Below are 26,699 nucleotides of genomic sequence, written 5' to 3' on the forward strand. Positions count from 1 at the left end.
AGACTAAAAAAACCAGAAACTTGCTGCAGTGTCATTATCGGTTTGAAGCCCCAGCTTGTGTCACTGTAAAAAGAAGGGGAACATAAGCCAAGTTTTTCAAAATGTCAAGAATTATCTCTGCTTTGTCAGATTTGAGAGTGGCATCATGGGGCTTAATTAGACATCGCGTAATAGAAAATGCAGGGGTGTTAGTCAGTAGTGAGTGTCTTTCACAGAGATATAAACATTCATGCTGCTACATTATTCGACATCTTTCCAGTAAGCTTGTGAATGACCTAAAATATAAAGAAAGATTATTCTGTTATGAAATGTCAGTCTGATGATCAGGTATAAATTCTTCCCTATTTGTTTTTAAGAGGTTTCTCAATCTACTAAAGGAATCAGCTACAATGATTAGGGTTTTTTAAATATAAAACCTTGGAATTCTTTTACTACTGTTTTGTTATGAGAAAACTTAAAAAATCCACTGGGTTATTCTGACAGTATTATTTTACTTTTTGGAGACTGAAAGTATTACATTCACAGAGTTCAGCTATACTTCTCTGAAAGTGTATGTGCATGAGCCTCATAAAAATCCCTGATACAATTAGATACAAAAGTTTTGCAGTCCCTTGAGTTTTGGGCATATCTTTGAAGCAACTTAGCTTTAGGGACATATAATCTCTGAGAATTATAAGTGATAACAAATTTAAAAATTAATAAATCCAGGATAAACCCTGGCACTAGATTTTTGTATCATTTTGGATTTTCTTTTTCCTATCCAAATTATCAGAGCTTTAGCTAATACCAGAAGACTGAATTTTGATAATTCCAGAGAGGACATGCAGAGCTAATCATATTGGATTATTTGGCTGTTGATGGAAGGTAACAATGGATGAATCTTTGCAAAATGCTGCCCAAGATTGATGGTTGTAATAATACACTTTGCCTACTGTGATGCTTGAATGGATACTAAACTGTGATAGAAATTTAGGACAGATTATGATAAGATGCATAATAAGTGGGATTTGGGGTTTTTTTTGCAATAATAATAGAAATAATAAGTAATAAAATAAGAGGTTTCTCCCTCAGAGGCGGGATTGCATTGATGTAAAACTATGATGTGAAAGAAGCCTCTTTCACAGTACTTGAAAATCTATATCTCTTTCAGTTGCATTGGTTTACAGAGTGGTTCTTTCTTCTGTATACAAGCAGTTGCTATTTTCCTTCAGAAACTTCAAGTGTTCTTTGTTCAGTTTTTGAGATGCTATTTTTGAGATTATGTTGCTCAATCCTGAGATTACACTTTTTATTTAACAGGTTGCTGTAGCAAAAGCATCTTGTATCCTCACTTAAATCAAGGGACTAGAACAATTTTTATACAGTGTAGTATTCTGAAGATTGATCAGAGAATGAGAAGATGTCTTCCCCTGGGCCCATATAGTTGCATACTTCTTCACTTCATTAGATGTATGAAAATATAAATGATAGAAATATAGAAATGTATAATGATGGACATCATTGTACTTCTATGTAGAAATGCATGACAGTGTCTGTTATGACATCTGCTTTTGGGCTAAACAAAACAAATCAAATACTTCTGTAAATCTGGAAAACTAGTTTATACCTATTTTAGTTAACTTTGACCTATCCAACAATTAATGCAGTCATGCATTACTCATGCAAATATTCTTACTAATATACTACCCTGTCACATTTTACCATGACTGAAATGGAAAGATAGATATTCCATGTGTATATACATGCATACTAACACACACGTATACATATGCATGTATACATAATCTCATTTGGGGTATTTTTTATAGTGGAAAATTTACACAACCTTTCTCCTGCTTCATCAAACTTATGCAGATGAGATCTTCCAAAAGAGAATGAAGTCATGGTCCTCTGAATGTTCAGCAATTATATATCCTATAGAAATTTTTATCAATACATATATTGAGTGTTCCATACTGTGTCTGTTGCGCTGAAGATAAGTTATACATATATTGATATTCTCACAGTCTTAAATCCAGTGTTGCTGTCAATCTCATAATACAAGTTATATCGCGGAAGCCATTACAAATTTTTAAGAAAAAAAAAAAACATATAGGAAGAATCTACCAAGGTATGTACTAAAATTATATTTTATTAATATATAATACTAATACATATAACATATTCAGCTATCTTTTTTTTTTTTCCCCTGATTCTTATTCTTGTGGTGCCCATGTTATTTCAATATCGAAATACTTTACTGTAGTAGAAAAGCATTATAGGTATAATAATATAATTTCTTAAATAATTCTGATCTGTCTAAGTCTATCCATTACTTCCTTTTCTGTCTGTAAAATTTCCATTGTGGAATCTGACTTTAGAGGCTTCATTTCTGTGGCTGACTGAAAACCTGAGTATGCAGGCCTCACTGTGATGGAAGAGATATATATCTTTTCTCTCTCTCTCTCTCTCTCTCTCTCTCTCTCTCTCTCTCTCTCTCTCTCTCTCTCTCTCTTTCTGAAGCCCAAAGCTAACACAGTAAATCAAAAGACAGCAAATAAATAATTACAAAACCCACCACCAAACCTTATGTTGTCTAATGTCCAAGCAGAACTGCTTCATCAACCCCTGTGAAATTTGCTTCCAAGCTTTATCTTTTGTTGCTGAAGATGGTATTTACCTCTTAAAAATGAACAGGAGTAGACCTTCAAGAAAAAAACAAACCAAAACCAAAAAAGCCACAAAGAGTTCTCTATACCAGAACAAGAATGAGAAAGAAAAAGGTTATCAGTGTCTTCCTATTCCTAATGGCTGCCAATATGTTTTCTGGCTTCTAAAATGCTAAAAATGGGGAAAAAAGTCAGACAAGGTAAAAGGCAAGAGCTGTAATTGTACCCTTTCAAAGCAGTTGAACATAGGTTTTGTCTGATTTACTTATTTTATAATTGCAGAGATATTCTTTAGCCTAGCTGAAGTTTCTCTATGTGAAAGATGGACAAAGCACGATCACTGCAACATGCACAAGTTTTCCTTTTGCTGGCTCATTAGATGAAATTTCTGCTTAGTGATCCTGTCTCTAATTGTTTACACCTTTTAAACATCTGCTGCATGTGGAGAAATCCCTAGTTGTTAAATTAGAGATAAATTATGCCTTTTAAAATAAAACCTGACAGTTTAGGGTTATCTTCTACAGGGGTTAAAACAACAGCAACAAAACCAACCAAAAAACCCATGCAGACAAAAAAAACCCCAACAAAACAAAACAAAAAAAAAAAAAGGACAAAAACCACAAAAGAAACAAACCTGGACATCTTTAACAACCAATTTCATAACGACTGCCTTTTTCCCAATTTTCCAAATAATGTGCTACATTGTAACCTGTCACATTAGATTATATCCATCATGTAGCACTATAGCACCTGATTTGACATAATGGGATGTGAAGGCAAGTATTAGATATGAAGAGAAGGGTTTGATAAATGCCTAGGATGCACTTGTGTGTTTGTGTATCCTCATTTATGTTACTATTAACGCATAAAAACTACATTTTGCTCACATTAAGTGTTTGACTTCAACCCATTATACCAAAGATGTTTGAGTGCAGAAAAAAGCTGTCCTTAGCTCACCCTGCCATACTAAAACACATTACTGTCTCTGTTACGTAACATCAATCATTCTTTCAAAGACTTGTCTGTTGACATTTGAGTGATTTAAAGTTACTTTAATTTGGAAAAAAAAAACATTTTTTCCCCAACATTCTATCATCTAGGCTTCTTTTGTGTACCTATGAACAGGGTGGTTTTTCAGCCCTAAGAAAAGATTGTGCATCTTAGAAGTACATTTCATTTATTTTCCTTCTTCATCATTTGTTATAAGTAATAATAGACTAACAGAATAATTTGTGTTCAGAGGATGCTGGAGGATGCTGAAGGAGCTGGCTGGGGTTCACCAAGTGGCTCACCAAGCCACTTTCCATCATTTACCAGCAGTCCTGGCTGACCGGGGAGGTCCCGACTGATTGGAAATTGGCCAGAGTGATGCCCAAATGTAACAAGGGCCAGAAGGATGATCCAGGAAATTACAGGCCTGTCAGCTTGACTTTGGTGCCCGGGAAGCTGATAGAGCAGCTCATCCTGAGTACCATCACACAACACATGAGGGACAACCAGATGCTCAGGCCCAGTCAGCATGGGTTTATGAAAGGCAGGTCCTGCCTGACAAACCTGATCTCCTTCTATGACAGGGAGACCTGCTTATTGGATGAGGAAAAGGCTGTGGATGTTGTCTACCTCGAATTCAGTAAGGCCTTTGACACCGTTTCCCACAGCATTCTCTTGGTGAAACTGGCTGCTCGTGGCTTGGATGGGCACACGCTTTGCTGGGTAAAAAACTGTCTGGATGGCCGGGCCCAGAGAGTTGTGGTGAATGGAGTTAAATCCAGTTGTCAGCCGGTCACGAGTGGTGTCCCCCAGGGCTCAGTTTTGGGGGCCACTCCTGTTTAACATCTTTACTGATGATCTAGATGAGGGGATCGAGTGCACCCTCAGTCACTTAGCAGGTGAGCCCAAGTTGGGTGGGCGTGTTGATCTGCTCGAGAGTAGGGAGGCTCTGCAGAGAGACCTGGACAGGCTGGAGCCATGGGCTGAGCCCAACTGGAGGAGTTTCCATAAGGCCAAATGCCGGGGGCTGCCCTTGGGCCACAACAACCCCCAGCAGCGCTACGGGCTTGGGGAGGAGTGGCTGGAGAGCTGCCAGTCAGAGAGGGACCTGGGGGTGTTGATTGACAGCCGGCTGAACAGGAGCCAGCAGTGTGCCCAGGGGGCCAAGAAGGCCAATGGCATCCTGGCTTGTGTCAGCAATAGTGTGGCCAGCAGGGACAGGGAAGGGATCTTACCCCTGTCCTCGGCACTGGTGAGGCCGCCCCTCGATTCCTGTGTTCAGTTTTGGGCCCCTCACTACAAAAAGGACATTGAATGACTCGAGCGTGTCCAGAGAAGGGCAACGAAGCTGGTGCAGGGTCTGGAGCACAGGTCGTACGAGGAGCGGCTGAGGGAACTGGGGGTGTTTAGTGTGGAGAAGAGGAGGCTGAGGGGAGACCTCATCGCCCTCTACAGCTCCCTGAAAGGAGGTTGCAGAGAGCTGGGGATGAGTCTCTTTAACCAAGTAGCAAGTGATAGAACAAGAGGGCATCATCCTAAGTTGCACCAGGGAAGGTTTAGACTGGATATTAGGAAGCATTTCTTTAGAGAACGGGTTGTTAGGTGTTGGAATGGGCTGCCCAGGGCAGTGGTGGAGTCCCCATCTCTGGAAGTGTTTAAGAGTCGGGTTGACATAGCGCTGAGGGATATGGTGTATTTGAGAACGGTCAGTGTTTCCTTAATGGTTGGACTGAATGATCTTCAAGGTCTTTTCCAACCTAGACAATTCTGTGATTCTGTGAATCTCTGGAGGCCATATAGCCTAGCCTATCCAAAACAGAGCTAACTTCAGAATTAGACCTCAGAATATGACTTTTTATGTTTACTGTGTAAATACTGTATTACCATATTTGGTGACTATCATACAGATCATGTAATAATACCCAAATTTTTCACTTTTCTTTTTTCTAACCCAGGGGCTTGTATTTGTGTTTTGTGCAACATAAGCAAATTGTCATGTCAAATCAAATAGCATATTGAGAACATGAAGTAATAAAAATTATTAAGAAAATTACCTATGAAAGTAATATACTGTGTTGTTAAAAAAACCCACTTTGTTTTATGGGTAATAACTAAAAAAGACCATTTTTGTCTTACTGAGGGCATTAGGTCAAATTGTGAATTGAACTGATTTTGGTTTCTTTCCTTAGCTTTTATTGTTTAGAACCTCTTGAGAACTATTCCCAGTCTTAGGTAAGGGTGAAGGCAAGTGATTCAGAAAGGTAGCCAAAGGCTTTCTTCCCTTAATAAGGAAGACATACAGCTTTTATTTTATCAGTGCAGGACATTGTGTCCCTGCTTTACTTAAAACAGCCTACATGGCCAAGTAGCTTCAGTGTCTTTCTCTTTTAGCATTTATTCATACTGTTCTCTAAGAAACATTACTCATGTTTCCACCTCCAAAGGATGTGTATCTGTGTTACAGAAATATGGGTTGGATGAGACCTCAGGAGGTTGCATAGTTCAGCCTCCCCAGTGAAGTCAAGAAGCAGAACTTTTGAGTAATGGCTATATCAAGTTACCCATGGTTTTCTACAGATGAGTCTTGAAAATTCTGAAGATGAGGATTTCACAGTTTCTCTGTGTGACCTGATCCAGTGCTCTACAAAAGGTTTTTCTAATGCCAGATGTAGACCTACCAAGATACAGCTTATAGAGTCTGCTCTTTGTTTTACAATTTGTCAATGACAAGAGATTGACAGTTAGAGTCACAGATGTCCTTCAAGTGGTTGAAAGCTTATCCTCCTCTTAGCCTGCTCTTCAACTGAGACTTCCTTTGTTTCCTCTGGCAGTCAGGTACCTCTCACTACCTTGGTTGTCTTCCACTGAATAATTCCCTGTTTTCCAACATCTCTCTTGAAGTGAGTCACAAAACCAGGATCCATATTCCAAGCGCAGCCTCACTGGAATTGAGTTGAAGAAGATAGTTTATCTCCTGACTACAGTTTGTCTTACATAGCCCTATATGTGATTTGCCTCACTAGCAATGAGAACACACAGTTCGGTCCTACTTCACTTTCTGTTCACTGTAACACCCAGATCATTTTCAGACGGTCTGGTACTCAGACAGCTGCTTTCCAGCCTGTATTAGTGAACGAGTTTATTCTGTCCTGTGTACATAGTTCTGTATTTCTCTTTGCTGAACTTAATGAGATTTCTGTTACTCAATTCCTCAGCCTTGCAGTCAGTCATATCAGCAAGCTCCCATCCAGAGGGACCTTGACAGGCTTGACAGATAATCCCGTGCAAACCTCATGAAGTTCAACAAGACCAAGTGCAAGGTCCTGCACATGGGTCGGGGAAATCCCAAGCACAAATACAAGCTGGACTATGAGTGGATGGAGAGCAGCTCTGTGGAGAAGGACTTGGGGGTGTTGGTGGGTGAAAAACTGAATATGTTGGCAATGTGCCCTTGTAGTCCAAAAAGCCAGCTGTATCCTGGGCTGCATTAAGAGAATTGTGTCCAGCAGGTCAAGAAAGGTAATTCTCCTACTCCACTCTTGTGAGACCCTACCTGGAGTACTGTGTCTAGCTCTGGGGGTCCCAATATAAGAAGGACCTGGACCTGTTGGAGTGGGTCCAGAGGAGAGCCACAAAAATTATCAGAGGGCTGGAGCACCTCCCTTATGAGGACAGACTGAGAGTTGGAGTTGTTCAGCATAGAGAAGAGAAGGCACCAGGGAGACCTTATAGTGGCCTTACAGTACTTAAAGGGGGCCTACAGGAAAGGTGCAGGGCAACTTTTTACAAGGGCATGTAGTGATAGGAAAAGAGTTAATGGTTTTAAACTGAAAGAGGACAGATTTAGAGTAGATATAAGCAAGAAACTCGTCACTGTGAGGGTGGTGAGGCACTAGAACAGGTTGCCCAGAGAAGCTGTGGCTGCCCCCTCCCTGGAAGTGTCCAAGGCCAGGTTGGATGGGGCTTTGAGCAGCCTGGTTTAGTGGAGGGTGTCCCTGCCCATGGAAGTGGGTTGGAACTACATGATCTTTAAGGTCTCTTTCAACCCAACCCATTCTATGATTCTAGGATTAATATCCTCAGGTGAATTCCACCCAGTGTCATGGATAAGGTCTGCCTTTGTGAGCTCTAGGTTATATATATAAAATCAGAGGATGAATGTAAACACAAATTACAGGTTTCAGAGTGTGAGGAATATGGCTGCTTTTCTCATCAATAGGCAATAGCTTTTCACTATATACCTTGCTCTCACATATTCCTCCTGTGAGCTACCATCTCTAATTTCTTTCTTTGATCGTCATCTGGTACTCATGAATAAAACAAGTCCAGGCAATACTAGTTTCATATATGAAACACAAAGAAAGTTTCATTCCTCATGGATAATGCAAATCCAAAACCAGACTGAAACATATAAGTATTTCTTGTTGTTCATTTGGTTTTTTTTTCAGGTTTTTTCTTTCTTTCCAATCAAAGCACAAGTGCTATGGACTTTCCCCATTTAAAATCCAAAGACAATTTTTTTTCATTTGAATGTGTTTGACTAGTGAAGAATTCTAAAGCATAGAAATAGCAGAAACAGACCACTCTGCAAATGTTATCAGATTTATTTTTTAATCTGTAAAATGTATGAGAATTGGATCTGTATAAAATACTGTTGCTTCAGAAAAAGAAAATAAGGAAGCATAGTTTTATATGAATAGGGGGAAGATTGCTGAAGTCCTCTCAGATCTGTATTTTTGATGCATATAGCAATGATAGTCAATACCAAATTCTAAAATAGATTCTGTATTTTCACTATATAAAGTGAAGAGTCAGTCTTAAATGGAGAATAAAGTATTACAAATAATTAGTAAAGAGCTGAAAAAAACCCTAAATAATGTTAAATTGGGTGTCTATAACCACTTGCTATTGAGAGCAGTAGCAGTACAGTGAATTCAGCTTATTCATTACTAAACAAAACTGTATTTCTGAAGTGTCACAGATTATGCAGTTATGTGGAATACATTTTCTCCAAGAAACTAATTCCTTGTTCAGTTAGTATCACTCCATTACTTTTTCTATTTCATATCATCCTTTTTTCTGTCTCTAATGTTGACTCCATCTTTTGTGGGACTTTGTTTCCTTAATTAACCTCAAATAATCACTGAGAAAAATAAAATAATGACAAAGCTAAGCAGATTTTTCTCCTCAGTGAAACTAGATTTTTACTTATGTTGCACTATTTTTATCCCTCTAGAAATTTAGCTTGGTGATGTTCTATTAGCAAGACAGATACAAAATTTTAGTGCCAGATATGATTAGAATTGTTGTGAGTTAATGAATTGTCATATAATATTTTGACAAATTTAGAAGGACAAATTATGTACACTTTTCACTTACTACCTGACAACTTTAGTGATCTAGAGGAATGTGTGTCAGTGTTTCTACAATTTGATGTACAATTGATTTCCCTATTCCCTCATGCTATTCCCTTAGGAGAAGAATTATGCAAAATGAGAAAGTAGAAAGGAGGAAACTTTTTTTTTTCCCTGGAAACTCAGTCATATAAATTGTTTATAGCACTTCATTAAATTAGCTGCTGAATATAAAAGGCTTACTCTAAGCTTTAACATACTCTCTTCCTTGACTTGGAAAATTGACTCTTTCTATTGTTTGTGTCCAGCAAGGTATCCAAGATAATCTACCAATACAACACACAGGGAACTGAGTATTGAATAAATAACTAAATGCACCACCTAACAACCACTGACTTTTTTCCTGTCTTTTACTACTTAAAATAGAGACCATTTCCAGTATCATGCTTGTGGCGTTATCCTTGAAATATACATTTTTACTAATGAGACTTGTTATGGCCATTTGTGTATTTTTATAGTTTTGGTTCTACATGGTTTTCTATGTTTCTCACATGGTGAAAGCTAAAAAAGTAATGGTTATTATTTTGAGAAGAACAGAGCATTAACAATTATTTGAAAGACATTCAGTACTGAATTTCTTTGTTAATATGGGGTTATAACTGAACAAATATTCTGATGACCCAGCAATAACCCATTATTAATAAATTTGGTTCATTTTTAAATGTTACTAATATCTTTATAGCGCAGCAATTCTGACAGGTTATTAAAAGAAGCACATAATTACACATAGTGAAGTGAAATATTGTCACAGCTCAAATACTGGATAAAACAGGATCCAAAGCAAAAAATATGTCCTGTTTTTTTCTCATGGGAAAACTTCAACAATGGTGCTGAGTTCAGGTTCTGTATTTTGTATTTTACTTTGTTTTAAATATTTGTATTAATAGCCTGAAAATACTGAATAAAATACTCTGAAAAGAGAGTAATGAGGTAGATATATTTGTAGATGACATTTAACATCAAAGAGATGTTTGTTTGGGATCAGAGAAATCATGGAGGTTTTTTAGATCTCTAAGGGAGCTGAAACAAATGTTAAATGAAACAATACTATACATTCAAATTGTAGGAAAAACAGCTTATAGTTGAATTCAATCATATAATTTATAAATTTTAATTTGGATATACTAACTTTTAAAAAATGTACATGTATAATATGCAATGAGTTAGAATTTAAGGAGCAATTCATCTTAACATAGAGATGTAGTAAAAGAAAAGAAGGCAAACTTTTAGCATGTATAAGAAAAGGGATAGTAAAGAATAGAAAAGATATCATAAGGCTTTAAATACCTCTTCTAGAATGCTATGTAATATTGTTCTGGAAATCATAGACCAAAAATGTGTTCAACTATAGGTAATGCAGTCATGAAGAGTGTGGAAAACTTCTGTTGAAACAAACTGAAACTACTTCAAAAGAAAATGAGTACATGTTTTTCTGATATATGTTATAAATTACATATTTTCACATGGCAAATTTTACCCGTCTCTGAACACAACAAAAAGAGGACAGTAAACTGAAATTAAATGTTGTGCAATCCAGAAATGCTTATAGGTTTACTATTGTTTTTCATGCACATGTAAATGGATTATAGAATTTATTAAAATGGGATGTAGTTTAGATTAAATATTGAGGAGGTTTTTTAAAAATGAAATAAATTTGTTGACAACACATTTAATTTCTTGTAACAAATCATAAACCATTGTTTTAAAATTAATATTTCAATCTTGAGGTTAAAGTATTCTCTGTCTTTTAGATTGAATAACCCTAGAACAGTCTGTTGTAGGTTTCTTATACCTTCCTCTGTCAGAGCTGGGATATTGAACTAAATATATCTTGGATCTATTCCAAAGAATCGTTTCTCTCTTTGTGCTCGGTGCGCCATGTGTTTGTAGTAAAGCTCTATTAATACCAAAATAAATGCAGGTTTCTTGTACTGAGGCACAATCCTTATTTCAGAAATTCAGAAGTGAAAAAGAGATGGGAAGGAAGCCAAGGAAGTTATTGATGAAGGGAAATAGGGGATAGAGGAAACGATGTAGATGATAGATATACAGAACTTATCAGTATAAGCTCAGGCAGAGAAACATTATGGGAGATTCAACTGTCATTTCACTTGACCTCGTTTTCAGTTAAATACTTAATAACTAAAGCATGACACTTTCAGCTTTGAATTGTATTTGTTTCCTTCTGCAGTGAGAAGAGCTGGTACTAAGTCAGAGGCGCTGTTTGTGGCAACATTAAGTACAAAGCTAATTCCTGGTCCCAAATTCACTTAGTTATATGTGTCACAAGTATTTGCCATTGCATAAAAAATTAGCTTGTTTGAACTCTTTTCCTAGTCTTAGTAGTTTTGTTCAAGTCAGTCCCCAAGGTCACATTGTTCAGCTGGTAGAATTTGTCATCCCTAAATAGTTCATCTATCCGATATATCGGATAGACCTCTGTGCAATTGCTGCATTTTCAGAAGATATTGTCTTGGCAGCTTTATAGTTCAGATTGTTCCAGGCCTTTTTTTTTTTTTTTTTTTTTTTTTCAGGGTCTGGCACAAACTCAGAGACTGCAAAACTTTCATAAACATTTCTAATCAACCACTCTAATTGCACTGTTAATAGCTGCCATTGAATTTGGTGTCCTCTGGATTTTAATTTTCAGATTTATTCTGTTGTAAACCTTCTGGTCACTATCAGTGTAAACAATTAGGAGCTAATCTGCCTGTTGCTCAGCCATCAGTGAGTGCTGAAGAGACAGACACTAGCTTCATAACAAGAGAATGGCTTCATCCTTCATGCACAGTTAAGAACTTGCAGCTGACTTGGCTGCGTTTGGGGCTCAATGGATAAAAGAGTCCATTAAATCATTAACTGTTAAGAGTCCATTAAATCATTAACTTTCTTTCTGGATATAAGTTTTTTAATAACATGATTACAGGGATCAATAGCCAAGAACATCTGTCCTATTGTTGCAGTACCAATACTGAAACAAATCTATGCCAAAAGTTGATGGATAGAGTCTTCCATTCTCTTAGCAGGCCAGATACCAGGAAATGCATTCCCTTATTTTTTCTCGGACCTTTTGTTCTTCTGATCAACCTCCAAATATTTCAATATAAAGAAAGTTTTCTTTTCACAAGCAAAATATCTGTCCTATCCAAAGTGCTCATACAAGCATCCTTGCTATCTCTGAAAATAACTTTCTAGGCCTGAAAGTAACAAAGAAGTTACTGAACTATTATTTATTCAATTATTTTTAAAAATGTTAGTTACATGACCTTAGGCCTGTCATCTCCCTCTTCTTTATGTCCCTTAGCCTCATCCTTCAGCAAATCCTGAATCTGTTAGATGAACTGGGATTCCTAATGTCCTTAAAGATTCTAAACTGCTATGTACCAGGCTACGTAGTAGCCAGTATATCTGGCTAATTTGTACAGCAGATATACTGCAAATTTATTCTAATGTTAATTCTGTGGACTTCATGAAGTCTGATTTAAGCCTTAGCAGTCTTCATTTTATTCTGCACCACAATGACCTCAGTTCTCTACCCTAGTATCTGCTATGCCTTAAAAGCACTCTTAATTCACAGGAAAGTATCTATCCTGGTTTTACTAGTTTTTGCTTTGAGAGAGTCTATCAATTCTTTGGGGCACTGAGAAAGGGACATACACACACCCCCCCTTCACTTATGTTTTTTCAGAAGTTCTGATTATTTTTTCAAGTCTTTCAAGGACAGGGTAATTTTCTTTTCATTCTAGCATGGAAGACAGAGGATCTGAGAGGAAAAAAGAGAATCTTCTGTTCCCCTAGCTATGTTTACATCACAAGCCTTCCCCCCCCCCCCCCCCCCCCAGTCCTTTCCTTCTTTCAGGTGGTCTATTTAATTATTATTTATTTAATTAATTATCCTTCTAATTGAAACAGGAGAGTAAACCACATTGCATTGAGATTCAGTCATACTTATGATTTATTTGACTGTTAGGCAAAGTTTAAGTAGAAGTAGGAGAATTAAATGAGCTATTAGTTTTTATGGCTTTAAAGGGAAGAAAAGATAGACCTTTAAAGCAGAATCCAAATACTAAAATTAAAAAAAATGCATAAAAAAATGTTTTCTATTTGAAAAGTATGTGAAGGTTTTGACATATTACTATTATGGAAATATTTGCTGCAGTTTAAATAAAAATCATGATTTAAATTAATTTTAACATGGTCAGTACTTTCATGTTCTGACTGAATACATTGTATTCAGTCTTGAAATACTCTGATGTTGCCAGATACACAATGCCTAGCAAGAGCTATCAGTGTTGACTTACAGAGAATTTTACCAATATCACTAATATAGGCAGCATCGAAATACTACCATCAAATTATGAGCTCACGTGTCCCACCAATTTCAGTAGAACCTCTAATGCTGATTTTGAAGAGGTAAATAAGATTGTAACATTATGTTCTTACTTAGATTCCACTCTGGTTTTATCCAGAATCTTATTGATGAAATTGTGGATGTTATCTGCTAAGAAGTTAAATAGCTGAGCTTTTTACTTAATAAATGGTGTACAGTAATCCAGTGTGCCAGACATCTATAACCAAAGACTCATTAAGCCAAGCTAATTAAATAAAAACAGTAAGCCAAATAATTAAGATGAAAGTCATGACCTGTAATGACCCGAGGTCCTGTCTATGACACAGAATTAATCTTTAATCATGCCTAATGGCTGCTTGCATATTTAATGCCTCCTACAGTTACTATTCTCTCCAAAGGGAATCCTCAGTTTCTTTCCTTCTTTCAGTAGGTCCGTTGGGGATATGTGTTAATTGCTCTTACATAGAAACAAAAGTAGTTCAAGTTTTCAGAGCTTTTCCTCCCCCCCCCCCCGCCCTTTTTTTTTTTCCTTGATGATTGTCAGTAGTACATAAACTTTTAGTTGTGTCCTCAGTGTATAAGACTATCATCAAGAGTTCCTGAGAGAACTTCAAGTGTGGTGTAAGAAATACCTAATAACTAACTTGCTGATCTCATTGTTCAGACAGCGTAAGTTGCATTTAATTTGGGTGAATGGAAGTGACAGTTTGATACATGGTTCAGGTCAAATTCAATTTCTTGCTGAAATGACTAAGTTGGCAAAACTGGCATAGCTATATCAAATGTGCCATGCTAATCTACCAGATGTTTTTTAATAATGTTAGGGGATTTAGAAATTTTGTTGCCAATCTTCTTGTTTTCTCCTGCTCTGAGCAGGAAGAGATTGATCATCAGATTTTCTATTCTTTCATATATTTATTCTGTCCTTTGATTCTGCTTAGTTTTAGGAGGGAAAAATGTGTATCTCTTAGAGTTGTAGATGTCTGTGACGAAGAATATTCCCTGTCAGATTTTCATAGACTCTCACGCTGCCAGTGAAGTTTCTAAACTCACAGAATGCTTCTCCCCTTCACTGCTTCAGAGACAGATAAGTATCATGAACTTAGTTTAACTAGACTGCAGCCTTTCCAGGGTAACATACATTTAAAGAAACTGTGATAAAGTTGTCCTTTCCTGCAGTAAGTTCCACCTTTTGAAGGGATGCTGTCTCCATGAAAAAAAGTGCCAGAGAACTAGCAAAAAGAGGTTATCTTGTAAGTGACAAATCTTTTCTAAAGAAGTATCTTCTACCTTCAGTTACCAGGAAAAAAAAAAAAAAAAAAAAAAAGGACTTGCAAGTGACCATTGCTAAGCACCTATTCAGCTATGGCAACATGATAATCTAATTAGGTTTACTAAATCCATGACTGCCGAAGAGAAAAAAATTGCCATGGGGAACAGAATAAAACTATGTCACACAGCTCAAAAGCCACCACCGAAATTAGAGATGGAACCTTAATCACCCCAACATTTTTGTGTTATGTATATCCAGATAGATGTTAGAGAGGGTTTTTTCCTTCTGGTGTATTATGATCTCTTTGATGATGGGAAAGTTATATATAAGTTTCTGCAGCTATTAACCTTGTCCTGCATCCTCCTGCTTATGTGATTTGCCATTCAGCTGTTTCTCTTCAGCTCAGCCTCGAAAGGAACTATAAGATTTCCTTTGTCTGCATGTCTAAAATCAGGCAAACATACTTTTTACATAAGATTTTATTTTTTCCTTCCAAGTCTGATGGAGATAAGGCACTTTAACAATAGTTAATTTTGTTATCATCATAGTTCAGTAAATCATATAAGCATGTGCATAGTCTTCCGTATTTTATAGACTTCACATATCAGATATTCAGCTAGTGTAAATTAGCATAATTCCACTCACAACTGAAACCACTCTGATTTGTACCAGCATTAGAATTGGCTTAGCCTCTGTATCAAGAGCTGCACGTGGTTACTAAAGAGACTTGAATTTATTACTTATTATAAAGTGTCAGAGTCCAATGCTCTCTGATAAAGTTATTTTAGATATTCCATACATGGATGGTGTAAAGTTTAATATCAGATTTACCTGTTTGAAGACAATTGATGTTAAACAGGATTTCTGATTAGTGGAGCGATACGAAATATTCTGAAAGCACAATACAAATGTAAGTTATGCTTAGCAAAATACAGCAATTGCAACATACAGTTCAATCACAATACCAATGTGATTTCCATTATGAGTCTTTATAATATGCTCAGTGAAGTGAGGTTTACATTCTGTGTGAGCTCATTTTCATTTTTTCCTGTAGTTTCAGATTTTTCTATATCTTCAGATATAGGAAAGGTGTAGCATTTGCACAATTTGAACCTGTGAATCCAGCAACTTCATGCTTTTTCTCTGTTTTCTTATTTTCCCAAGTCATGATATTAATGGTCATAGAAAATTTAAATCCAGAAAGGAGGGAGAAGCCAAATTTATCAGAAACATGAAGCTACGTCTCAGCTCGTTACAGAAGTATTGAATAAGCATAGCGTCAGCACAGAATTAAACAGAACTAAGCATTATGAAGCTAAAACAGAACAGACCAAAAAATCTGCACATATATATCTATACTGGAAGAAAAAGATGTTCAAAGTACCCCATATCATTGTTTTGGAGTGTTTACTGTTTTGAGTGACTTTCAGTCCCCGTCCTTTCAGTCACTGTGGATAAATTGCTGATTACATGTGCAAACACCTAACATGTATGAGGCAAGTCAAAGCGTTCAGCTATACAGTGATACACTGTTACTCTAGGAGAATTCCTTAATTCATACCATATAATTATTTGCCTCCATCTGGACTGGAAGATACCCTCCCAAAAGGTGAGTAATCTTTAAATGGTAGTGGTAAGTTATGGTTACAGCGCATGTGGGACCTGGTGCAAGTCCTTACCATGGTTCTGTCATTACTCAACCACAGAGCTGGAAAAATCAAGTATTGTTTCAAGGTCGAATTTTCCTAAATTCAGGTTCAAGCCGTTTGATATTGTTTTTCAGTCTGGAAGACTAAAACTTGCCTCTGTCAGACCTCTCACTCTGGATGCACAAGTACTTGCAAACAATGACTAAGTCGCACATTCACTTTTCGCACAGATGACCTCTGAGCTGGCTCCTGTGTTTTCTTTATATTTACTGAAGTGTACATGGCTGGTTGAATTTTTATCATCTCAAACAGTGTCAAGTCTGCAAAGTTTGAAATATTTCCTCTGCTTACAGCACTGAGAGCAATTATTTATATTGATTCCCAAATACTTGTTGAGGTACCGAGCAAGCTGGGGTCCCTCTGGGGCCAGGAGCAGTGGGGGGTCCTCATGGGGTCTGTCAGGGCAGGGTCAGGAACCAGCCCATCGCCTAGCCAGGAGCAGGGCAGCTGGGGGACTGGGGCAGCTCCAGCCCCGGGCATTGGGCACCTCTATGGGTATGGGCCAGGGCCAGACCAGGCCGTGAGCCCAAGCGTGGACCCGGCTCAGTGGGGCCCATGTCTAGGCAGGGCAGGGCTATGGGGATCTGGAGATCAGCCCGGCTGTGGCGTCACTGGGGCAGGGGCTGACAGACTTGGGGGGCTGAAAGGGAGTCCTGGCCATGGGCAGGGTGGGGGGAGTCTAGAGGGTCTGGGCAGGGACTGTGAGTCCTGTGAGTGCCCTCAGGGCCTTGACAATTCTTTTCTAAGCCACTGCTTTCTAAGGCTCCTAATTTTTAAGTACAGCTTGAATTGTTAATTCCCAGGTGCATTAGCTTTTATTTGCTCTATTAAAATGCATTTTGTTCAATGAGGCCTTTGAGCTCAGTGATCCATATCATTCTGTAAAAGTAACGTTTCCTTAGTATTTATTACTCCATCAATCTTTGTGTCATCTGTAAACTTCAGTAGTAAAAATGCTAAATTATCCAGTAAACTACTGGTAAATAGAACAGGAATCATGTTGGATTTACAAATTGTGTCTGCAGGACCACAGCAGGACTTGAGTCAGTAGGCCAACACCGACAGCACGGGAAGTAAGGGAGGAAAAGAAAACCCTTCCTCTTCTTTTTGTGTTTAAAGTAAGATACTGTTCTGTGTTCACAGTGAGAGGAACTGGCCACAGTGAGAGGAGTATGGCCACAGATTCCTCTGTCACTACTCTTCCCAGGTTTGGGGGCATTTAAGGACATATGGTGCATTGTGTTGTATGGAGGTTGACAGCAAGGTGGTCAGTGGTTGTCGTGCAGAGTGGTGACAATGCATGGCTGTTTCTGAAGCAGTGCATCAATCCCAGTGAGCTTGTGCGAATGATAAAGTGGTGATGATGATGCTGAAGCAGTGTCAAGGAGGTCACTGTGCGATTTTACAGTTCTGGATGACTCTGTCTGCAAGGTCAAATTGTGGTATGCTTTAACCATTCTGTATAATGATCTAGGAGAATTTTTTTTTTCGTTATTAGCTAGAAAGTTTTATTATGTTTTGTGAACTATCTGTCAGATGCCTAGCACCTGCTCACTGCAAGTCACTCTGTTTCCAGCACTTTGTAAAACCTATAGGGGTTTTGAAGGATGATAGGCTTTCTTATTTTAGCTTTTTAAAGCTATTAAAGCTTCTTTAAACTACTGGCCTTATTTGATAAGAAGTCCTGCTGTCACATGTTTTTGCTTCTTCTAAACCAAATAGAACACACAGAGATGAGCTGTACTTGGGGACTGAAAGAACAAACAGTTCATCTTGTGATCTGAAATGTCTGCTATGAAAATACCAGCATCTTCAAGACACAATAAAGTGCTAGCAGTGGTGGAACATTAAAATGTATGTGAGTTTATATAACTGTTTGCCTCTGTCTTTTCCTATTCTCTTTCTTTGAAGGTAGATAGGAAAGTAAGCACACAGAAGTGAGCTAAATTAATGAAAAGCATGAGTAGAACATTTGCATTGTCTACTCATGTGTCATTAGGATGGAAAGCTTTTATTTAAGTGTACCTTTGTCTCTTACCTAGACAACTAGGATAAGTCTAATGAGTGTGAGCAGCCATTGCTTGTATCCATATAAACCCTATCTGTGCCTTTTGTCAGGCAGAAAAATAATGATAAAAAGAAAAGAAGATTAGCCTTTGACAGTGACAATTTTCTATAAAAGACTTAACAGTCATTGATAGTGTTTAATGTATAACTGTACTGGATAACATTTACCTTTATGATGAAACTGCATAAAGAAACAAAAGCATTGGCTTAGCGGGTTTTAGCTGTAGTTGGACATTATATGCTACAGAAATCCCAGCAGAGCCTGCTGTTTGAAGACTTCATTGTTATTCAGTTTGTTAACATGACAATGATCAAAGATATCCAGGCTTAAACCACTCATTTATTCTAATTAAAATAACTGTTCCTATCTGTTACAGGTTTTATCCTTATAGTGTGTGTATATCTAGCAAAAGAGTAATTGGTAACCTTAAAATGTTACAGAGGAAGGCATAGTGCATTCTGTCTCCAGGGGCACTGTGATTTGATGCAGAAGGACCAGAGTTTTTAAGAGCAGTCCATTTTTGTTTCATCTCACTTGTAATAAAAGCATTGGTCATTTACTGAGAGGTGGGCTCCTGGCAGTTGACCAGCTAGCTTCACACTTTATTTCACATTACAGTTGAAAATATGACAATAAGAAATTACACTAAGCAAGATGATTTACACCTACTTTAAGCTTTATTTTGTTTGAGAAAAGCATGCAAAGGCAGGCCTTATCTGATAGCCCAATTGATTTATTTGAATCAGAAACAACTCTGTGGTATATTGATTCCTGGTACATTTTATTTGCTGTGTATCATGTCCTGCAAATTATTTGTATTTAATTTAAATTACCTGACCTTTCAGAATTGCAAAATAATTGTCTTCCTTATAGTGAGAGATGGGCTGGCACTGAACTGATCAGCTTGTTCAGCAGTTCGAGCATCATCAAAATATTCAACCAATTGCTTAAAAATAAAGGACTGATGAGTGTGCATATTCTTTTCCATTTTATACCAGCTCTTACACCACTCTCTTCTCAGAACCAACCTCAGAAGCTGTAATTAGGTTTGAGAATGATAAGTGATACAGTCTGACTTGTTTAGGAACCTAATTTAAGTTGTATGATTAAAGTTATGTGCTGTTAAGTGTCCTGGTCTTAAATCTTTAAGGTTAGTTAGGCCAGACTACTGATGTATCTGCTGTGTCCAAATGACAGTTACTGGACAGGGCAAAGGACAAGTTAGGGTGGGGATTCTTACAGTGGGGATGTTGCAACAGAAACTACCGCTTCCATTGTGAAAGTTTTCTAGTTTTCTTTCACTCAGCAGGAACCAGCCGACCAAGTGTCCTCCAAGAGTCAACGCGATTCTCTCCATCTTGGAGAGAAGCAGCACTAGTACAGTATTCATGATCAGTTAACAGTGCTGGTTCACACCTGAGACCTGCATCTGACCTAGGTGGGTGAGTGTATTACTTAGGAAGTGCAGATGGACATCAGGCTCAGATGGGAAACTGTTCTTTTAGCTGCTACCTCCAAAGTATGAAATGAAGTAGGAATACTCATACACTGAGGCTCTGGACTCAGCTGTGAAGCAGCAATTACAAGCTTAGATAGCTACAAGCAGATTTCCAACTGCTGCTGTCTGTAACCTGCCATTCTGTCTACTTGATGTATTGGAACTCAGGAGGTTTTCCTTTATTCCTGGGAAACCTAGTGAGTATCAAGAGATGAAATCTCTAGTCTGGAATTAAAGATTTAAAAATATGTTCGGTTGGTAAATTAGGGTGTAGACTTGGGACAAATGCTTAGCCATAGCCTATTTCCTGTCCTTGACTGCATTCTGAGAACCAGCCATAAAAAATAGTCAGAATTGCTATAGCTGTCTAAAATGCACGTGTCACAGTGACTGAATCTGAAATCTGGACTATTCCATTACCCTTTGTTAATGTAATTTTCTTACTTCTTTTTTTTTTTTTTTTTTTTTTTTAACAAAGAGTTAGATTTTTCTCCTTTCTTCAGGAGGAAAATGCTGGTTGACATATTACTATTCTGCTGATATTGTATGTCTTTCCTCACAATGAATTGTCTAAATACTAAATTACATTCTTATATTTATAAAATCAAGGTCAAAGCAGCTGCTTGCTGTATTTGTAGTAATGAGGTTTTTAGGAAGAAGATGTGTCTAACAATCTTAACAATGTAAACTTTCCTTTATTTCTGAAATCTCAATTATTTTTTCATACATCCATTCCTTGCCACTCCAACCCCACATATTTTTATAGGAATCTTAAATGAATATTTTTTTTTTTTTCTTAATAACAAAGTATAAATAATACTTTTATATGAAGTGCCACTGAGGACAGCTTTAGCATAGCCCAACTATAGAAAACTCTGATTTATTTTAATGGAGTATTATAGCAGGGATAAAATGAACTCCTTGGTTTTAGATAATTGTGTGAAACCAGGAAGATTTTCTTTGTGACAGAGGCTCTTGTTCATCAAACTTTATTTCTTTGTCCATATATCTGCATAAAACATAGCTGTGAAATAGTATTTATATTCAATTTCCTCCTGCAGTGATTTAACTCTGTCTTGTTTTGTTGCAGCAGGTGGTGAAAAAAACCCAAATAAGCATACAAACACAAGAAAAGCCTCAAGACCTGAACATAAACCAGAATAAAAATATAGCAATGTTACTGATTTTTGCAGTATACTGTGATATAATAAACAGACCAAGAATGAATGATAGGGATAGGAACTGTGTTTTAAGTAAGAACAGGAACACTTGAAAAGCACTGCTTCTTTCTGTCAGAAGCAAATCAGGCTTACTTTTTCCTGACTTTTTCATCTTGTTTCCCTTTCTGCTCTCCCTCCCTTACCACTTAAGCTTTCCACCCCATCAGTTAGACCAACAGCTGAATCAGCTGTTGATGGAGATAAACATTAAGTGAGAGAATGAAACCTAGCAGTAAGCAGGAGCTCAGTGGCTGGGCATAGAGAGATAAGTAGATATAAATAGAGTAGCAATCTCTTAAAATGATAATGAGAGATAAAGTGTTTATAAGTCATGAAATGATAATTGGGAGATACTTATGGTTTTACAGCTCCTGTTGACAAATTGGTGTTCAGCTCTCTACTAGGAACATATTATGCCAGAGCATCTTGGAACAGTCTAATCTGAGGTCCTTTCTTAGCAGTTTTTCTACGTTATTTTGCACTGTTATTCTTAAGACATAAAATTAGCCACACATCTGTCAAAGAGGAAGGAATAAAGTAGTCACAGAAGAGTATTAATACTCTCCCTTTTATGTCACTGACTTGCCAGTTCTGAATCACCCCTCTAGATGCCTCCTATCTCCACTAAGTATATGGGCAATTTAGGACCCTATTTTTATTTTCTAACTAAGAAGTAGTATGAACCAGTGCAAATAAATTGGCAAAGGGTACAGTGTTCATGTTGTGTACATTTCAGAGTTTTTATTCTGGACTGGTTTTATTTTCATCTTTTAGATTAAATACCTGTTAATGGGTAGAGTGCATTAGAAATATATCTACAGTAGTAAGTGGCATGACTCAGTAGGAGCAGATGTATAGAATGAAAGAGGTGGTGTTGAGGACTTTCTGTCCTCACCAAACATGTTTTGGGATGTATATGTGTACTTTTGAGAGCAGCTCAGTTTTCATCCTGTGGACTGAGTACCTTTTACTATTAATGGTGGCAACTAGAGTGTCTTTTTTGTCCTAATATAATCCAGGAAAAATTCTGCTTGTATGCTCCAAGAATTCTCTGTGCTTTGAGCCAAAGAGCAGTAAATGGGAAGTTCAAGAGATTCCCTTCAAAAATGCACTCCTGATTAAACCTAAAATGCTAGTGTTAATGTTCCCCCCTTAAATTACTAATATGAAAGATACTTAATAGTTAAGTCTTGACTCATATTGAAAACAACTTAATAAATAGTCCTATTAAAATCAATAAAGAGACTACTTCACAGTGAAGTGCTACCCAATATGAGTAAGAACATTAAAATCTATCTTAAAGTACTAATAACAGTGTTCAGGATCCATAATTGATGGACTCATTTGCAGAGCAGAATTAATATATGAGCTTTTGTCATACTGAAAAAGAGAAATTTAGGCCATTTCAATGTGTGCTTTATGGCTTTTATTCATAGATTTTCTGGACTGTAATTGTTTACTTACCCATGGTTAATACAAACTTTAGTAAAAATCAGTCATCCCAGTATTAAACATTCATGGAAGCGGCTGGTTACTGACAGCAGTGAATATAGTAGTGATTAAAGAGCACTTTGAAGGTATGTTCTCCAAAGCAGAATGTTTAGGACATTTAAGCTTAAAGGAAATGGCCAATGGCAAATAAAAAATTTGTCTTATAACAAGATTTCTAAAGTCACTAGTCAATGCCAAGCAAGGTTGACAAGAATAATAATGTAATTCCTTTCTAAAAAGTAACCCCAAAACTGAGGTGTTTAATTATTGATCCAAGTAATATTTTTCTTTCAAACTCATCCGGGGGCTAAGAGCCATTAGTTAAAGCGTCTGACAGAAACTCTTCCTAAAGGATTAATGAAATGAACTCTTCAGCGTTTTGCAAAAAAGGATTTTTACACTAGTAGATTAAAGAAAACAGACATGTAAAGCATACTGATTCACTTAGAATTCTAAGAATAATAATTACACTAAGGTTTCTTCCATTTCTCCCTTCCCTGTACAACATTTCCAAGTGGTAAGTTCTATATTAGTCTAATCCAAATGGTAGTTAATGTTACATGTGAAAACACAATCATTTTTGGGCCAAGTCTGCTACCTTTATTCACACTTTATTACTTTACTACCCAGTATGTCTGTTTATATAAATAAGATTGAGTAAAGAGATAGTGCACATTTTAAGGAAAGATAACATAATTACGGACCTAATTGTCAATGTCTTTCTTTTCTTGTGACTGTTTAGATGTTTGTGAATGATGCGTACATAAATACTTCAGTGTTCGATATCTTTATGATGAACATTTAACATATGCAAATTCTATTATGGCCATCTCGGAAATCTGTACCTTTTTCCCTATTCTGTAAAGTCAGCATAGAAGTTAAAAAAGGGTAGGATACCTTAAATGTTTTTTGAAAATCTAATCTGGTGCCTGTCTGTATTTTTTGAAGCCTAACACCTTTAGAAATTGAGTCCAAAGTGACTTTGCCAAGATATTACTGGAAGAGAAAGGACATTAACACAGATCCTAGGTTTATGCCCCAGCCCTTGGATTACTTTTTTACTGTAGTTTTTTCAGTCTTTCTGCAGTCACAATTCTTGTAAATGTCAGTAGGAGCAAAATTACTAATATTGGAGTTACGAGCCAAAAGGGGGAAAAAGCCTACTTAGATAAATTTTATTTTGCACTCTTGCAAGCCATTTTTCAATAATCTACTTTATGGTCCTCTACACCCTGTTGAATTGTTGGCTAAAAAAGTACAGCTGACATAATTCACCACTGAGCACCTAAAGGCAGACTCATTTTGAGAGTGGTGAAGTAGGAAGACAAAATTAAATTGGTTTATTTTAAGCCTCAGGAGCTGTAATGGTGGCCTATGCCATTTTACCTAAACAGGTATTTTCAGTGTTTTGTGTAGAATCAAAAAGGATACGTTGGAATTCCTATCTATTGTAAAATTAGACATTTTCACTTGGGTGTACAGTAGGAGTGAAATGATGGCCCCGTTCAATCTGATGGAACTTTTTGCAATTGACTTCTGTGGGACTAGGACTTCACCCCAGGAGTGTACTTTCAGGCTAGCTAACATCTTTTTTAATGTACCCCCTACATAGCCTATTAAATATTCTTGTCATTACAGAATACAGAAGAGCCCATTTTCCAATTTGTCACGCTCTGACGAGCACTGTTTCATAGAGCTCCCCTCAACCCCTGTTGTTTCCTACTTACTAGTTAGAGCATGAAAAAGCCAGTGGGTCAGAGGTTGCTTTCTCAGTCATCATGTATACCTTATAGCAGCTAACGGGTTATGAAGGCTTCCTAAGGGGCAACCTGAATTTAGTTAGAGGTTTTTGACATACCTGGTCCATCTTTTATTTGAAGATTTTTATTATAGGCATGGTTTAGTAAAAAAACATGATTTGAAACAGCTGGCCTATGGAAATCATAGGGAGAGAAGGCACCATGGGAAAGAACAGAAAAAAATTTTCTGAGCATCTCTTATTCAACCACAAAAGAAAGAAAAATGATGCTGAGTGTTAATGACTATATCTTTTGTCACTCCTTACAAAAAAGCCATTTTAAAAATTTGTGGTGCATTTCAATAACTCTGAAAACAGATTTCCTTGGTACATTCACAGACGCACCCTAGAGTCCATGAGTACCGATGTGTGCTGCCATCTCTGCAACAGTGATGTGGCTATTGCTGTACCACAGTGTTGCCTACAGCTAAATGTAGTGCAGAGGTGAAGGAAAGACACATAAAACCAGTTATTTTCCCCCAACTATGTTTACTAAGGGATACAGGAGGATTTGACTTCATCACAATTAAATTTGAGAGGGTAAAATACGACAACTGCAATAAGACTGAAACTGACTGCAGTTTTTCCTTGTGAAGGAGCTAAACTGCTGAGAGCTCAAAGTGATTTACTTTGGATTTGATGGGAAGACTTAGGAGCCTCACCTGATGTAGTTAGTTTAGTGAGCATTTATCTTCTACAAAATACATGAAGAACTAAAAAAATCAACAAAAATAATAATGGATACAGTCTCATGAAGACATAGTTATTTGCTTCATTTTTACAGACACATTCAGGAACCTAATCCCATGTGATCAAATCCCAGGAATCAGATTAAGTTCTCTAGTTTTATTTTCAAATATTTTAATGAACAGCACAGATTTTCAGCTGTAAAAAATGTGTAAGTCATAGTTTGAAGGAAAATAAATAGAAAACAATTTTAGATTTAGATCTCAGAGCTGGTTTTTTTTCTAAATATTGGGTTTTGTTATTTGCTTTTTAGAACAATATATTAACCATCTACTATCAACATAGTGTCTTCCTCAAAATCAATAGCAATATACTGCTCCAAATTTTCTCTGATGCAAATATGTACAGGCCTGTACTTCACTGTTTCTGTAGATTAAAAGCTCTGTTTAGGATTTATCTTCAAAGCGTTCTACAAACAAAGTGTTCTTCTAACTGTATTTAAGTGTGCAATCATTTTTAGAGCCTGAAGTGACTCTTGCTTAATTTGGGAAGGTTTAAGGACTTTTTATATATAATAGAGCAGGTTAATATAAAGGACTAGTATGGGCCTGATTCAACAACACGGTAAAAAAAACAAAACCTCTATGTCCTGAATATCTAATACACTCAACAGTTTTCAAGCTGATTTACTCAATATATTGTATTGTTGCTATGGTTACTCTACATTATACCCTCTCGCACATGGCCAATATATATGTCAAGATAAAGACCACTACATCCTTACATCAGAGGAGTTCATACAGTTTATCTTTTGGGATGTTCTATTTCACTGCTTGAAAATTTATTAATGTATATGTACAGTATTCCAAAAGAAAATGAAAGTCCTTTGTTTCCTTCATTTGTATTCAAGAAACACCAGAAACCTCAAATGCTACTGCAACCCCCTTGTGTGAGTGGCTATAAAAAATATATAGTAATTTTTTTTCTTTTAAACAGTTAAAAAAAAAAAAAAGAATTGGAGAAGAGAAGTGTTTATATCCCTCTTTTACTGCCAGGAGTAAGGTTAGCGGACTGGGTCATTCAATCAAATATCTCGTTAAAAATGTGTTATCTTATTCCTGTTCACTTTTGTTCCCAAATACAGCTACCAGAAAAGTGGGCTAGTGAACTGGGTGTCTGGCTGGGTGTATGTTTGTTTGGGATTTTAATTCTAGTTGAATCCAGTAGACTTTCTGTTACACCTAATTTTATAATACAAATCAACCATGCATCTGGTTATGTTTTGCCTTTAAAAATCAAAATAAGAACAAAACCATCAGGATGCCTGGGAACAAGTGCTTAATGTTTAGTCTGAGCACTTTTCAAGAACATCATTTTAACAGCTTCAATCCATTTTGCTTTCATTATTTATCACATTTTAGATAAATGCAAATGGTGAGATAAATTAACACCACAGTGATTCTTCATCCAAAGGCCAGTAGTTGGATACTTGAACTGAAATACTTTGTTGGTAATGGTGGCAGGTCAGTCAGTGCCTGTATTGGTATGTTTA

The 26,699-nt window shown here is 36.9% G+C and overlaps 1 protein-coding gene across 4 annotated transcripts in view; it reads left to right on the forward strand.

Moving 5' to 3' along the window:
- The window catches only part of PCDH9 (protocadherin 9), a 710,780-nt gene that overhangs the window by 501,116 nt on the left and 182,965 nt on the right, over positions 1–26,699 (forward strand). The window contains exon 1 of one of the 4 annotated variants that reach the window (XR_012635475.1): positions 18,126–18,239. The exons of the other annotated variants lie outside the window; for them this stretch is intronic. The gene's annotated coding sequence lies outside the window, so the exon portion shown is untranslated. Of the gene's footprint in view, positions 1–18,125; positions 18,240–26,699 lie in introns of those variants that run through there. 4 annotated transcript variants of the gene reach the window in all.

This window comes from Athene noctua, chromosome 1 (genome assembly GCF_965140245.1).
Source record: "Athene noctua chromosome 1, bAthNoc1.hap1.1, whole genome shotgun sequence".
NCBI lineage: Eukaryota > Metazoa > Chordata > Aves > Strigiformes > Strigidae > Athene > Athene noctua.